Raw genomic sequence first — 17,648 nt, forward strand, 5'->3', positions numbered from 1 at the left:
AACGTTTCAGCTTATCCCCGCGTAGTTTGTACGCGGCACATGCCGATATATCATGCAGACTCTCCGCACAATAAGGACACTTTTCGGCTTGCTTACTGCACGAATCATCTAGATGATTCTCCCCGCATTTTCCACAGCGGGCCTTATTGCTACAATGGGTGGCTGTGTGACCCAATTGTTTACACTTTGTTCAATTCATGACCCGCGGCACAAACAGACGCACAGGCAGACGAACCTTGTGCAAGAGGACGAAATTTGGCAAAGCGGTACCAGCGAAGGTCACACGATAAGAGTTTGATTGGGGGTACGTTTTTGAACCATCCCCCGCAACTACTACTGAGTGCAAACGTTTGCACTCAAGTATTTTCACTGGCTGAAGTAAGCGGTCTCCAAAACGGTCAGCATATTCTCGCACGTCAAACTCTCATCGGTGACGACGCCTTCGGATTGTACCTTTACAGCTGGAATATACACGTTATAATCCCGCGTAAAGTTCTCACAGCAAGCAATATCGTTTGCCTGCTTTGAGTTGGCTAGCAACACCCTTACCTTGTCCGAGTGGACCTTTGAAATTTCGGTCACAGCCGAGAACCGTTCTGTCAGGTCTTGTTGAAGAAGATTCAGTGATTTAGTCTTGGGCCGAAAGAAGACCACAAATGGACCAGTTGAGAGTTCTGGATAGCATTTGGGCCAGGGGGGAGCCTTAGAAGCTTATACAGCTGGCTATTGTTTAATTCTCACACGCGAACAAAAGACTGAGGACCGAACCAAACTGGCTAAATAACCTTGAATGCGGATTAGCACTACACTTTATCGCCACACACAGCACTACGGACTAGAAAAAACAACTTCTGTCTCGATGAAGAGCCCGAAAACGAGTGCAAATTTAAGTTGTTTGAAAGACATTATAGCGAAATTTTTACCTTTTTTGCTTTCATCGGAGTATCGGTTTGAATCGGAATTTGCTATGTGATCGCACGCCACAACCTGTAACTCCGGAACCGGAAGTCGGATCGTGATGAAATTAAATAGCCATTTACGGGGGCGCAACAACTTTCATTTGAGACTAAGTTTGGTTGAATCGGTCAAGCCAACTCCGAGAAACCGATGTGACTGTTATTCTGAATTTGGATGCTTCCGCCGAGGCTTCCAGAACCGATGATGGTGACCAATGTGGCCAAAGAGACTTTGAATGGCTGTTAATGACCTAATACTACAAATCGAAGCAGTTGTGGTCATATTTTGGAAAATGTTTTACCTTTATACATTCATTGCAGAATTTAAGCTTAAGCCCTTTGCGATTAATAACGCACACCTACGCCCGCGATCAACGAACGTTTAAGCACATTCTTGTGTGACTTACTTAGAAAAGAAGTATTTCGCTATACAAATATTTGAAAGCACTTTTAAATTCACACTTGTATTATATTACATACTACACGGTGTTCTTATAAGTCCAACTTATAGTATAGTGAAATCAAAACGGAAACCTTTCTCAAAGCTGTAAGAAATTTATAAAATTCGACATACAAGTCTTGTATTTCGGAGAAAAATATTTTGATTTTATATTTCCTTAAATTGATACTAATTGATTTGAGCAGTAGTACACAAAAAACCAATGTCAAAAGCTTTATTCATCAATGTTTGTTTTTGTTCTTAATATTTGAAAAGCTTGAAAGAAATCTGAACGTCTCAGGTTAAATTTTTATTTGACCGTATAATGTGCTTCTTGCTATTTTCATTTTTTCCACAAATAAAAAAATCGAAAAGTCTACTTAGCCTTTAGAGGCGGAGGGGGTTGGCAAAAGTCTACTTAAGTCTACTAGGGAGAGGGGGGTGCTGGGTTCAAAAAATCTCAAATTTCGGTCTACGTGGGTCCCTTAACATCATACATTTAGTTGGACCAATCAAAAAATAATGCCCATATGAACAACGGAAAATAAAACTCACAAGGAAAGAAAATGTTTCATTAAACCCGCTATTAGAATGTAAAGATCAGAAATAAACTTCAAGCGTAAGAATCGGACTGAGATCCTTCAGCATAAAAAACACTAAAAAAGTTGTCAACCGCAAAACTCGACAAGGATGAACCTCCAGTTTAAAAACCGGTTAAAATTAAATAATTCGTATGCAAGAGTATCCGTATATTGCGACGTTCAAGATAAAAAGTCGGCTAAAAAACTACTTTGTAAGAATCGGTTAATTTTTCCGGTTTTTATACTGAATGTTATTTAATCCGACTCTTACAGAGTAGAACCTCAGTTCGATTTTTATGCTTGAAGTTTATATAAGAATTTCACATTCAAACCATTTGAAGCAGGTTTTACGAAGCATGTTCTGTCCTTGCGATTTTATTTTTGGTCGTTCATATCCACTTGACAACACGTTCCATGGCTACACTAGTGAACTCTAGTGATATGGAAAAACTCACTTTCTTCTTGCATCTGAACCGTACACCAAAAATTACGTATCTGATTCACGGTCCGCGATCATCCAAGAACACATGCGAATCTGCGAAAGGCACACGGTCATAAAATATAATTTATACACGCGAAGTTACATACACGTTAACATACGCGACATAGAAACTCACACGCGATCGAAAACGTTAATGTACAAACGCCTAAACCCTTCACTATGATACACGCAATCGCGAACTCCCTACGCCCGCACATATCTGAACCGTAAAATGAATATCACATTCAGAATCACGGCCCACTGAAATTGGCCTTAAGTAGTTTAGTGGGTAACATTTCCCGTCTCGTTTTCAATTGTATTGTTGAGAGTCCTGTCGAGACCCTAGCTCTACTGCTCCAGTAGGACAACTCTCGAGAAAAATGTACTCTGGGTTTTAACTGGAGTGTGCGGCGAAGGGTTACTCCCCCACATATCGCACCGCCATGTCCTAACCCCAACTCGTTAAACCCCCTCAGATCCCTCTCCACCAGTCCCATCAGACCCCGATAATCTAGGTCAATCCAATCTGATCCCTTAGATAAACAGCCAAAACAGTGCACCGTATTATTCGTATAATCTATTCAAATTTATTCACAGATTCGTTTTTTTCAGGTTTTGAACGTGATCATGGAATTCGGTAATTATTCGTTTTCGTGACACGTATTCAGGACTTTTTTTGGTAGAATTGTTTACACCTGATCTCCATGATATTCCACCCTGGACACTAATCCAGACACATTAACCTTCCCAGAAACCAGTGTCATGCAAACTCGTTCGAGTCCAAATGCTTTCCGAGTTTCAAAGTTTTGCGATCGTCTAAATATTTCAAATTAATGGTAACGATAAACTTTGTCGGATAGAAAAACTTTCAGTATAGTAATAGTCTGTATCACCTGGCAATCTGACTTCCTTGAATAGCACAAACCGTCGTCTTTTTATATCCTTGCATTATGGAAACTGTACAAAAGTAAGGACAATTAGTAGTGGTCGAAAAATGCAAGTGTTACTCCGGAGCTCCTATTGAACCACTAATAATCTAATCGTTGCACAATTATTTCGTGATTACTTTGTGTGGTTTGTTTACATTTCTGATTCTTGGATCCCCAATTACCAAACTTTTTTTTCTTTCCAGGAAATGAACCACAACGGCAGCCGATACACGTCGTTCGCCTTTGCTAGTGGAGGGATCGCTGGCAGCGGCGGTGCCCGAGGGGAACTGAGCAGTGGTAATTTGAGCAGAAAGCTGAGTAGTCCGATGGCAGAGTCGACACAGCTGGACAGCAGCGGTATCCGGGGGAATCTTTACGACAGTCCGGTACATGTTGGAGTTGGGAAAAGAAGCCTACCTCTCCGTTGCAAAATAGCAGGACAAATTTTAGAAGCAGCTGAACGGCGTCCGGGTCCAGTATGGATCGATTGATTGATCCTAAGTGAGTTTGCAAGTTTACACGTCCTTTATAGGTTCTAATTCAAGTTTAATTTTGCAGGATTTACACGGATGTTCAGAGCCGAGGATTGGTTAACCGGTTGGTAAAGAACCACGATAAAACGCAATCGCCGTTAAATAGGAGTCAATCGATGACTAGCCTGTACTCGAAGCCGGGTCAATTTCCTGTGTGGTGGAGGAGAAATAATTCTTCGATAGCTACCATTGGTTCGGATTTCCCCGTCAGAGAAGTCCGTGTTTCAGGCTGACACAAGGTGGAACATTTTACGGGAGGGATCGTTGCTCATTCCGGCGGAACCTCATCTGAAGATGGTCCGAACACATAGACACGAGGATAAGATTGATGCGGAAAATAGTGTGATTGCGTCTTCAACAGAACTGGATGCCGATTGGATCAAGAAACAATGTAAGGAACTATCGGAGGTTGATTCAGGCGAAGCTGGTACGAAGCAAGCTCGGGAAATTACATACACGGCTTCGCACCCGTGTCGAGGGTCGACGAATCAGCAGCTACAGACGAAGAAATGTAGTAAAAATAATAAGTTCACTTAGCTCGAGCCTGGTGATGAACACTCCGAAAGTGGAACACGTAGCGCACCGGCCGGCACGATTAAATGTGGATGTCTCTCGACGCCGGCAACATTGGATGCGACGGTTCCAGTTAGCATGATTGAATCGAGCAAACCGGCAAAATTAAGTAGGATTGATTCCGCTCCTTTGCCACATATTACGAGAATTGTTCCGGAGTTTCAACTGCCTCTGATGGAATATCCGCCACTAAAACTAACGTTGTTTAACAAAAAATACAACGTCCATGACATGACGAAACGGTGGTTCGACCCACGTCCACAGACAGTGAAGATAAGGATGATGATAAAGTAGGCGGACGAATCAGTTTCATTAAGCCAAAGGATAAATCGCCTATGCCAAGGTTGTTTTGAAGAGGTTCGAGCGCTCGAAATCATCGTTGATTCTGAGCTGCTTGAGTGATGATTTTGATGAAGACGAGGAATCGCCTATAGTTACGCCATCGCAGGGTTCATTTTATACGATAGACACCGCGGATGCACCACCGAAGGTTGAAGAGAAGAAACGGCTTCCGTCCCGACAATGAGCGGTATTTCAGCAATAGTTAACAGCCCGATCAAGGATCCTGGCCTAGGTAACCGAAACCGGTGGAAAATGTAAAAACGATAGAGCAACCGAAGTAAACCACGGGATTTGCTTTCGGAAGTACAACTGCTACCGTCAGCTCGGCTCCGGTTACAGCACATCAATCCGATACATAATTTACGTTTGGGACGCCCACTTAACCGTTACTGCTAAAATCATATCATCGGAAATACCACGTATCGTTTTCCTGTGCTTGGATTTCGGTACGTACGGAATCGGACGGCGTTTATGGCCGATACCATTTTATCGGAAAATAATGCGATTCGAGGTATTAATCACACGCCTACATCAAAAAATTATATAATTTGCAACTAATATTTTAAAAAGCCTGACGCTAATAAAAATGTTGAATCAAAAAAATATTGCTGTTTTTGTTTTTATTTGAAAAAAAAGAAAACCCAAACGTTTAAAATAAGAAGAAGAAAACGAAAATAATGAGCACGACGATCGCCCGATTTTCTATAGTTCTACATCGGGCTCACGTCGGTCCGATTACGTCGATGCGTTTGGCATATTTGAAGGTTGACGCGGTTCATGCAAATGGTGCAAAATTGCAGGATATAAACCCGATATCCTGCTCTGATCGGCCCGTTATCGGGCTTAGTCGGCCCGATCATCGGCCTGATAATCGGGCCGATTGAGCTCTACAAAATTTACTGGGTGGATAAGTCCATAGTCGTGTGGTGAGGTGAGAACGAATAAATTCGATCATGAATCGACCAAAGGGCCGAAGTCGCAATGATATCGAATAGAGAAAAATAGCTTTGAAAATTCGGTTCAGAAAATTAAATCGTATTTTAACAGTGTTTGCATACTGCGCCTTCAAATGTATTGAAACACTTTGAAACAATACTAGTTTTCGGAAGCATAACTAAAATGTTTTATATAATAACGTTTTCGATGATAAAATTGAAAACAGATTATTTCGCCGAGTGTTGTTATGAAATGTTGATTAGGCCATTTTTGAGTCGCCCTCTTGTTTTGACGACTCTCAATTTCGCCCTGCAGTGTCGCCAAAAAACAAAAATCAAATGTGGCTTTCGCCGTGCTCGCTGGAGGGGAAAATTTGTTATTCTCCCTGGGCGTAACAAGCACTTGGTTTTTGTTTGGGGCGATTCTGTTTACGGACCTTGTAAACAATGATGCTGTCAATTTCGCCTGTATACACTACCATAGAAATGCAGAGGCGTAACCCGCCTGGCTTTTTGTTTACAGTTGAAAGTCGGATCCGCCGTTTTGTTTTTTATTGATTTTCATGAAGTGTGAAATATTTATAAATGAGTTTTTATATTTTTTATCAAGTATTTTTACTCCTCTTTCAGATATTAATCAAATCTCTGTTTGTGTATATTTGTTAGTTTCGCCCATTTGTCGGGTCACGATCGAATTGTTCTTGAGTAATTACTGGGGGCCCTATGGAGTTTAGGAGATTTCCCTATGGAGTTTAGGTTGATGAACGAACGTGGAAATAAATGATATGAATAACTAATTTGCTTATGTTGCAAAGCTTCCAACCTCATTCCCAATTTTATGATGAAAGTGCTGTTTTGTCACTACATACAACTTTCTTTTACTTCATCTAAAAAAATCTTTACAATAAAAACAAAACTCTTTGGTTAGACCAGTATTACGATCTGGCCATAGTAAAACCATTGTTTAAAGCTCCATTGAGCAACATCGCATGAAAAACTCCTATACATATACATTCTTTACATAGCAGGTATTTATACATATTACCCACTAAGGGCAACGATCAGCAGGAAAAGGAAACGAAAATATGTTGTACCGAGCACGTTGTAATTGCATATGCTATACCGAGTGGAACCGATATTCCCTTTCTTCAGTTTCGAATCGCTTTGTGCGCTACCAGGAAGTGCAGCGGCGGGGTCGCGTTGTTTCACGCAAAAGGACACCATCGTCGTCGAAGTAAGGCAGTCCACACCTAGCGGAGGATACTACACACTAAAAACACTGCTCTTCTCGGACGAATGTCATGCAAAAATGCAGCTAGCAAAGCTGGTAGCAAAACATTTAAGACTGCAAGGCGGGCAGTGGAGGGAAAAACGTTTACGAGAAAGGGTTGGGGGAAGGAAAACAGTGAAAACCGGAACGATGCTATCGGTGAATGTGTTCTTTTTTTTCTAGCTCGTCTTCTAGTGCCTTGGGCAAATTTATGATATGGCATCGGGAAAACACAGCGAACGGGGGCAAAGAAACATAAAGCTGGTTTGCTTGGGCGCGCCTTGACACAGTTCCAAACTGTGAGAAATGAAAGCACCTTCCGGCTGTTTTGGGAATTGCTTTTTCTCCATTCCTCCAGATCGTTCGTTTGTGTATTTGATTTGTATCAATTGCCTATTGTTCTGGGCAGTCGAACATTTTTTTTCTTGCAAAGTAGGAATAAATATGTGGTAATGCAAGCCTTGTATCTTTCCATAAACTTATGCCCATGGCATTATGGTTTGGAATGTATAAGGACCGACTGTGTATTGCTTGGTGGATAGCCATATCAACTTTTATAATTAAAAGAGTCTCTTTATTTTTTCCACATAATTAAAAGTATTGAAGCATCTGTATTTCCAAGGGCTTCGGTAATGAGTACCATGTTTGCCAGTATTGATTGACCCCGAAGCTGAGTGCTTTTGGCTGCTTAAAATGTAACATTGAGTAGCTTTGAAATCATATTAACACTCTTTATATACAATACTAGCTAATACCCATCGCACGTTGCTGCGACCTTCAACGAAATAGGAGGAAAACAAAAAAAATTTCGAAACGCAATCTGGCGGGCAGATAATCTCCAACCAATAGAACACAAACACGCGCCATAACAAACGCCCACTAGGTATAAATTTTTACGGCAATCGGTTAAACCCGAGATGCATTATAGTATAGGTGTTCACATTCGTCATGTTTGAGTGTGTTTGTTTGTTGCTAGTGAAATTAATCATGGCGGCCCAGGACCGCGAAGTACATAATCAACAAACCTACCAATCGAAACGATGCTTGTAAGCACGTGGTAAAAATAAGTTTGGCGTCCGGGATCGCAAAAGAGCAAATGTTTACATCATTACCCAATCAGAATGAAGTATGGGACCACGTGCTTCTGTTTTTTTCTTCATTTCTTCTTGTTTGTCCGAAAAAAGTGCTAGCTGATGCACACATAGAAAAAAATGTGTACAACTGTATACACCTCGGGTTAAGCCGGTGGGAGTAAATCATATAGAGTACTTGACAATCTGTAACTGTATTAGTGTATTCGACGATTTATTTTCCTCCACCTGTCATAGGTGTAGTTAAACAAATCGAAAAAAACTCAATATCAATTCTTCAAAAGGGCTAATGAGATTTTTATAAACAAACTTATTTCGCTCATTACTCCGCTGTCGAGTCGAATTTCATGAAAGATACACATGAATCAACATCTTTAACCTTGGTAGAATCAATTTCAAATGTCTTCTGGGTTGAAAATACAACAAATTAAGAGAAATCAGCAAAACAAAAGTTTGTTTACAAATCTTATTAGCCCTATTCTAATGTTGATATGGAACTTTTCAGTCGGATTATTCTCGTGATGGAATCTGACCAACCTGCATTGTACGTTTTCGGAATGACTTTTACAGCGACAAAGAGAAATTCAGCACCATTATAAATACTTTATGCGAACTATTTCAAATGTTTAAATTGGCTGACAGTTTTACATATGACAGCTGGAGGAAAACAAACCTCCCAAGTGGTGTGAGTGAAATGATTTGCATAGAACTCTATGCATACAAACATTGACTTTTATATATATATATATATATATATATATATATATATATATATATATATATATATATATATATATATATATATATATATATATATATATATATATATATATATATATATATATATATATATATATATATATATATATATATATATATATATATATATATATATAGATCAGATAGATAGATTGGTGGCTCGGAAGAAGGCCGATGATTTGTGGTTTGCGAGACAGCGAATTATTTCGAGTTGGTATACTTAAATTTTGGAACAACATAGTTGTCTCTTATGGTAACAGTTTACGAACGATAGTTGTAGAAAGTCAGCATTCTGTGTTTCTATGATAAATTTACCAAGTTTTATGGAAAAGAACAAATTAGTACAGAATATTGGCAAGCTTAATTGTAAAATAAAATCGGTAAGAAGTGTAAATCACATTCTTCATGTAACGTGGCCGCACAGTTCTATATTCCGCACATTTTCGAATGTTCCACTTTGAAAATCGGAATAGACATTATTTTACTTTGTTACCTAGCATTCATCCCAGTTTCTCAATTCGTTTTAAATTTCGTGTTCTAATAAGAAATGTAAAACAAAGCGAATTACAAACACCATTCCTTAGGCTGGATGAATATAGTGCTTTCACGGTATAGTTTGTGTAGCCCTCAAATAGGCCGACATATATTGATTGGTCGATACACAGCAGAAGTTATTTCGTAAGCAAGGGGCCCTAATGACGGTTCAGTACCGTGCACGGACACCAATATTATTTCATACACATCAAATTGGAGCATTTATGGTGTCCGTACACGGTACCGAACCGGTCACTGAATCGGATCACAAACATATAAATTTGGTTTAACATGTTCGTGCTCGCTCCAGTCGAATATTCTGGTTGCAGTTGAAAACTGGAAAATCCAACCAGCGACAATCGTATTTTCTCTGGTTCTAAACAATGGAATCACGTCGGAAGTAGTGCGCTGTGTTCGTACAATGATGCGCAATCCAGCGCACTACTTCCGACACCATGGATTAGCACTAAACAGGAGAAAAACCGATTGTTGCTGGATGGATTTTCCAGTTTTCAACTGCAACCAGAATAATACGGACCAATCATGGCGCTGCTTTCACAAAGTCCATTATTTATTGTAATTGAACATTTTATGAAATTAAATACAGAACTGTGAAATAATGAGAGCACTAGAAGAGAGGATGAAATGTGTGGCAGAAACTATAACAGAGAAAATAAAAAGTAAAACAAAAAAATAGGAAAGATTTAACACAGTTGATTGACCAAGGAAGAAAAGCGATAGAGGAAAAAGTAGAGTCGTACACTGAGAAACAAAAATATGCAAAGTTAGCATACTTTCTATTCCCGTCTCTTTTCTTCTGCTGTGATTTTTATGCATTTTCATGCATATGCTTCTAGTAAGTAATCAATAAGTGGATAGACCGAATATGTCCAATGCATAAAATTTACAGCAAAAGAAACGAGAGGCAGATAGAAAATTATGCTATCGATGCATAAATAAAATTTGGCACTTTCGAGCAGAAGTGCACTCCACTACACCGGTTCGCATCAATCGAAAAGCATACTAGCAAGAAATGCAATCCAGTACCGAACACCGAAGGCCCTAATACACGGTCGCGGAAAAAACGTAGGTTGGAAAGTGATGATCAAAGTGAAAAATGTGAAACAGAAGAAATCGCAGAGAGCTTCGAAGCTCCCGCTTCGGGGCATGTAGATATACTGAATAAGAGGAAAACAATTCACTTTCTAAAGCCGAGAAAGGAAACGAAGTCAGTTATAATTTTTCGTCCAAACGTAAATCTGCACGGGAAACTAAAGATATTTAAAAGGCAAATCTAGACCGCGTTGCCAGTCAAATTCAAACAGTGCGAAACGGAAACAGAGGTTCGGTGATTCTAGAGCTGAAGAATGTTCAAGCAGTTCAATCTGTGCTGGAGTCAGTGGAGGAAAACTGTTGGGAGGGTTATGAAGTTGTAGTTCCGAAATCGAAACGACCGCGATTGAAAATTTTGGGAGAGAATGAGCTTTTAGAGCGTATAGTAGAACAAAATAGTGTGAAAGTGAACGAATTCAAAATGATTACCTGCCCTAGTAACAATTGAAGTTTTATGGTAGTTTTATAGCCCCTCATAAAACTTAGATTATATTTGTAGCTTGCTATAAAACTTCAATTGTTACCTGGGTGTTTTACAAATAAGTGCACAGAGTTTACCTCACAGAACTTCATAGTGAAGGATTGACCAAAACGCACATAATACCTTGATGGAAGGTGGTTGGGTTGATTGGGAAAGATGTAGGATAGTGGAACGCTTCGGTATTAAGCACTGAATGTAGTAATGAACAGACATGTTCCAAATGTGCAGGAAATTACAGAGCATATTAATCTGATTCTGTAATTATGTGTTGTATCAACTGCGACAGAATGAACAAGACTCGTGGGTCAGGCCTTGATACGAGTCACTGTGACTATAGCAGCGAGTGCACAGTATACAAAAAAATAGTAAATAGGAGACGGCAACACTAAGGTCTACAGTAATTACATCGGTTGGATTAAGAGTTCCCAACAATCTTTCGTGAAATCAACTGATGGACAACATAGCTCCAGTTCCAGTATCATCACTGGTCTAGCGATGAGCAACCCATATCCTGGTGACACCACGATTTCGGCTGTCCGACCGTCCGATGGTGACTAATCTCAACAGCTAGGAACGTACTACCAGAATATGTGGGGGCTGCGCATGAAGAACGACGCGCTGTTTGTGGCTACATCTGATGCGGATCAGGATATTATTGTGCAGACAGAAACATGGCTGAACGACGATATAAACTCGCTACAGTTATTCGGTCCTAGGTTCATGGTATATCGCAACGATCGTGATAAAATTACTCCCGGCAAAACAAGGGGTGGTGGTGTTCTGATCGCTATCGTCTAAAACAAAATAAGTCCACAATTTTGTGATTTATAATGGTAATATGTATCTACAACAATAATCTTGATATATAATAACTGCAATAAGAGTTTTTCAATAAAACTGCTACTGGCTTTTCAAAATTTTATGTAAATTCGTTTAATAAACACAAAAACCTGGCGGGCTAAAAAATAAAATATAGTTGGCGCGTCGAGCGGATAAGTTTTACGTTTGAGAGCCAATTGGGTCATTATATGAGAAAAAAATCTTTTTTTATTACATAAATCGATAAAGCTGATTTTCGTGATTACAACAATATTTTTTTTTCAACTCAGGAAACGTGAAAATAAAATTTAAATTTAAAATAAAGAAATGTGTTGACAGTCTTGATTTGACACTATCAGAATTTCACGACATATCGAATTTCACGACAAATGATGCCCTGTCAGAAAAAAATAATACATGTTTTCCCGGTTTTCCCGCAGGGTTATTTTTATTTGACATAAACACGTGTACGATGCATATAGTTTTTTTTTTCATTTTGGGTGTTGTATTGATAGGCCAGATGTAAACAACCGCAGTTTTCCTATGTTTACAGATTTAATTTAATTTAATTTAATTTAATTTAAAATCGTTTTTACGTATTACAACGAAATTATTTTGTGAATAATGTTACATATATTATGTATATTAGACCTAAAATTTATCGAATGGAACGGAAAACTATATACAGCAACTGTTCAGTAACTGGACTAAGAGCGCAGCCCAGTTAGCGAATGACCCAATTTTCGTTCGAGTTCGCTCGAAGAAGTACCAGATTATCGAGAATTATTGCCATTAGGCTGTTCGCAACGTTCATGTATTCTATATGGGATGTTCTATTTTACATCACCGACTAATACTACGTTCACACTACGAGTTAAATCATGTTTTAACGCTATCTTGATGACATTTTTCTTGTTGCTATATATTATAAAATGTTTCAACTCTGTAGTGTGAACATAGTATAAAACAGATCGATTGCAATGCTGAGATTCAGTTCTATTTTTCGAGTACTTTTTTGGATCAGAATTAAAACAGCTCGACTATTCTGTTTTAAATTTTCCACAATTTAAAACACGAATAGAACACTGTTCTAAATTTTACTTCATTGGTATGTGTGACGACTGACAGCAGAAAAAACAATATGTGTCACATATAACACAAACAATAACCAAATCAAATAAACAACATTTAGAACATGTATTGTTTACGTAAGAGTTAAGTAAATTTAAGGGGGGGGATTAAAGGCTTCAGCGCGGAAAAAATATTTTTTCGCGATTTTTTTAGAACTTTGCGTGCGTGAAGCGAATTGATCAAAACTTTCGCATAATATAATGTATCATTTCAATAACATTTAGTAATGTTTGTAACTTTTTGTAGAACGTCTGTGGAAAAACATGATTTGTGGTGTGACGTGCCATTCAAAAACTACTTAACCTATTTCTTTCAAACTTTGCATACACATTCTATGTAAAAACTACCCAACCCCTACGTTGAGTTTTTGAGATAATTTTTACTTATAAAAAGGTGGAATTTTTCGTGAAAAATAAAAATTTCTATTTAAAATAAGTAAAAAACCGCCTTAATTGAAAATTTATCTCAAAAACTCAACGTAGAGGATAGATATTTTTGAGAATGTCTATGCAAAGTTTGAAAGAAATCGGTTAAGTAGTTTCTGAATGGCAGGTAACACCTCAAATCATGTTTTTTCGAGAAACGTTCTACAAAAAGTATCACCACCAAGACGCTTGTCGATATTTTTGCATAAAAAAATTACAGAATGTTATTCAAATGATACACTATAATATACGAAAGTTTTGATCCATTCGCTTCATGCAAAGTTCTAATAAAATCCACAAAAAAAAATCACGCTGAAACCCTTCCCAATCAGAATGAAATAACAAGATTATAACAGAACACAATTTTTGTATCATATTGTGTTATAAATTAGGTCTCGTTAGTAGTTAAAATAACAAAAACTTATAACAAGTAACAATGCGAGATATAGTCACAGACTAACAGACATAACACTATGAGGAAATTCCCTCAAAAAACATCGATCCGACAATTTTCCCAGAACACTAGCTCCACCTTTTATTCACATTCCCAAACACTCATTTACTGGTGGGTTACCCCTCAGGTTTGGGAACAATTTTTCACTAGTGGTCTATTCCCCATGTGCTTGTTCATATGTCAGTGGCCCCATAATTTCAAATGTGGGCACAGTCCCAACTACAAATATTTTTAAAATGACCGTTAAAGCGGGCAAAGCTTTGTTTTTGAGTGTTATGTCTGTTAGTCTGTGATATAGTTTTGAAATATTTCTGTTATGTGTTTCTGATCGGGTTACCCCCCAAAAAAGAGTTCTTTATTCTTTAGCAACGCAGTAAATCTCACTTTTTTAAGTTTATTAGTACTGTTTACATGAACTTATGAAAAAATCATATACGAATCAGCTCGCTCGTAGCACATCGCAAAGTTCACGGAAACAGTGCTAGTAAACTTTGTCGGTAAATAACTCTATATGGCACTTTCCAGAAAGGGTTTGATAAGAGGATCTTAAAAATAGACTTTTCTACGGCTCATGTACGTACACGTCGCATGACACAAATACTACATGCTATTGATGGTGGAAAATAATAAACAAAGACGGCAAAAGCAGATGGGACTGTTTTGCAACCAGCAAACTGCATTAGTGTTCGTGAGACCGAACGACAAGAACTCAATTGAAGTTGGACACATCGACGAATGGAATATGTTAATCGTGCCTTCGACTCTCGATTATGAAATCGATCTTGAAAATGTTCTTCGGTAAAAAATACTAAATGCATGGATGTGGGTAGGTGTTAGCACCAACGATTTCCAATTATCCATGTTGGCTCTCTTATACTAGTTTCACATTTCCATACTCTATGATGTGATGTATGCGATGAATTTTGTTATCGTTGATAATATTGCAGTCGATGCAGGCGTTTCACGTGCGACATAGGCATATACACTCCAACTACGAGATAGAATAACCCCCAAGGAGGAAATTCATCGATTACGTATAAAATTGAATACTCCCTTACAGATAGACAAAAATATCTTTATGGTGAATAAAACTTGCACACGTACATAATGTATACATATATTGAAGCTTTATTTATTTATGTTTGTTTCTAGTAAATTTACCATTGTATTGTTTCGTCTTGCTAGTACTGGAAATCTTGTTAGAATATAATTAAGAATTAGAACCAATTGATCCAATGGGCATGTGCATTATGTAATTCGGATATTTGTTCTCTCATGTGGTAAAAAGCATAAAATCCCAAATCCTAGTATTGAAAGGTACAATTTATTACTTGAACCTTCTTTATCCGTTCGTTGCCCTTAGGCACCCAGGGGGATCCAAACCAAAACAGCCCACGTACCCCGCCCACAGAGCGACAGTTGTAACAACCCTTAAATTGCTAACCCATATCCTTTTCGCCCGACAAATCGATAGATAACACCCAGCGACCACACTTTCGCCACTTGGCGGAGATGAATGCATCTAGCTTGCCGCTTTGTCTGCCGCCATAATACTAGCTCGAAAGGATACGACTGATAGCATCTTAAGAACATGAAGGAAACCAGTCATATCACTTGTCGTAACGTTTTATTTTGTTTTTTTGCGAGTATGTACGGTGATCCGTTGGCCACCCGCACAACCCGTACTTCGTCGCGATGCGAATGTATGTGATGATTTTTATGTTCATCACTTTCTACACACTGCTGGTTCTTGAAGGGGTACGCGATGGTATCCCACTAGCGTCAACACTTTCCCCAACGGCAGGCGGACAGGGGACGGTTATACGATTTGATCCTTGCAGCCTGGATTTATGCTACATTTTCTCTAGGGGGTCCTCTGGTGCGTTTGAATATCTTCTAATGATATGGCTAAGATGGGTTTCTGGACGGTTGGCGCTTTTTGATGCTGACTGCTTTTGTCTTCGCAACTCGTTTTTCGCAGATATAAAGCTTTATAGAGCAGATTCAGTGACAAAGTGTTTTTATTTTCCCTTCGGTTTGGGTCAGGGTTGAAGCTGAGGAAGGGACCAAAAGATTCTTTAAAGATCCCAAATTATTTCCATTGGGAAAGAGAATTGCCGAGTCGTTGAAGATGCTTTTCACATCAATACCATTGACACACGCCATAGAATTTTCGTTTTTATAATAATTTAAGTAATTCTAACGTCATCTTTTCCAAGAATAGATTCAATTACGAATGAAAAACACTAACAAGTGAGAAACTTGTTGCTTTTTGTTGTTTTATGAGTTACCGGGAAAAACTATTTTTATGACGCATACTTAATCTTTTTCAATTCCATCAGCCAAACTTCCGGCGAATTTTCAGCAACTTTTAACAAGTTTTTTTAATGAACTTGAGGCACTGAAGCTCTCTTCCGTAGTGGAATGCAGTATCATTGCTGTCGCAAGCCACATCGCCGGTTATATGCGTACCGACCTTCCTAGGGTAGATGTTCCCTAATACATCTCATTCTTAAAGGTGTCACACTATCCAGGTCAGTAGCAAAATCTTTCTTCGTTCCGGAGAAGCAGTGTGGTGACAAAACTGACGTGTATAGTATAATATAGCAAGAGCCGATGAATAAAGCTTCTACCCTACATACATTTTTTGTCGTTCCATTCTTTTTATCGTCTCAAACCACAGATAACTCGAGAGATTCTTTGCCATGGTAGTTCATCACTTCGAGCCAAGCTGCTCGACTCACACTTGTTTTGCCATCAGACAATGACAACGAGTAGTGGAGTTGGGTCGAAAGTTTTCCAATCATCATTCAAGTCTAATCGGAGTGGCTTCTGTACAGCCAGGTGAATATTCATAATAAAAGAAATTATAACTACTAAAGGGAGCAAAACGCTACTGTCTCCATGTATTCACGGACTGAAACATGGGGTCTCGCTCTAGCGTATTGTATCCCATCACTTTGACATGTGTGTACCCGGGGCAATATGTGTCAAACTAATGGGCCTAGCATATGTAAGAGATGATAAATTTTCTGTGTTAACAGCGACCTCTAGTAGTTATAATCTCTTTTGTTAGGAAGCATTTCGAAAAAAAAACAAGAGTTTTGAAAATCCAAAAATTCATCAGAAGGATTGATCGGATACCAATGATTACAGAATGAAATTTGTTTACATTCGAGTCAACGTCATCCAGCTGGTCCTTGAGCCATATTTTGTTTTTGTTTATTTCAGATGCAGCTGATGTTAAAGATACGTAATCGGCCACTATTATTGTCTCAAAACAAAACTCGTGAAAAATATCAATTAGGTCAATTAATGAAGAATAATTTTTTTTTATTTCATAAACGGATAAAGCTCATATTTATAAATATAGCACTAGAGAAGACGTGCCTTTATTCATCTCATTACTCACGTTGTCACACTATTTTGCTGATAACTCGGTATACACTCATTGTATTGCGCTTAAATAGGTATCAACATCTTTGTTTCGTTCTTAAGAGGCAAATCAATAGAAAATCTGGCTTGTATAATGTAAAATACTAGCGTTGGAGCAAAGCGCAAAATCGAATACAACGCATCCTTATTCATCCTACCATTTGAGCTAATGCATTGAATAGAAGTAGCAGACACTGCTCTAACTAATGTGTTCAAATGGGTGGGATGAATAGAGGTACTAAGATGAATTAGGGAACAGAAACCCTGTTCAACCTTTAAAACTTCAGACTGGTTTTTAATTGAATTTCTAAAAAAATATGTGAACATAACACTATTGACCTTCCTTGACAGTGAATTTAGCCATATG

The 17,648-nt window shown here is 38.5% G+C and overlaps 1 long non-coding RNA gene across 1 annotated transcript; it reads left to right on the forward strand.

Annotated features, from left to right (window-relative positions):
* The first annotated feature begins 3,085 nt into the window (after positions 1-3,085).
* On the forward strand, positions 3,086-5,406 carry LOC131691698 (uncharacterized). The gene is made up of 3 exons (XR_009305836.1): positions 3,086-3,531; positions 3,590-3,887; positions 3,945-5,406. It is a non-coding gene; the product is annotated as an uncharacterized LOC131691698 (long non-coding RNA).
* The last annotated feature ends 12,242 nt before the right edge of the window (positions 5,407-17,648 follow it).

The sequence above is a fragment of the Topomyia yanbarensis genome, chromosome 3 (assembly GCF_030247195.1).
Source record: "Topomyia yanbarensis strain Yona2022 chromosome 3, ASM3024719v1, whole genome shotgun sequence".
In the NCBI taxonomy this organism is placed as follows: Eukaryota; Metazoa; Arthropoda; class Insecta; order Diptera; family Culicidae; genus Topomyia; species Topomyia yanbarensis.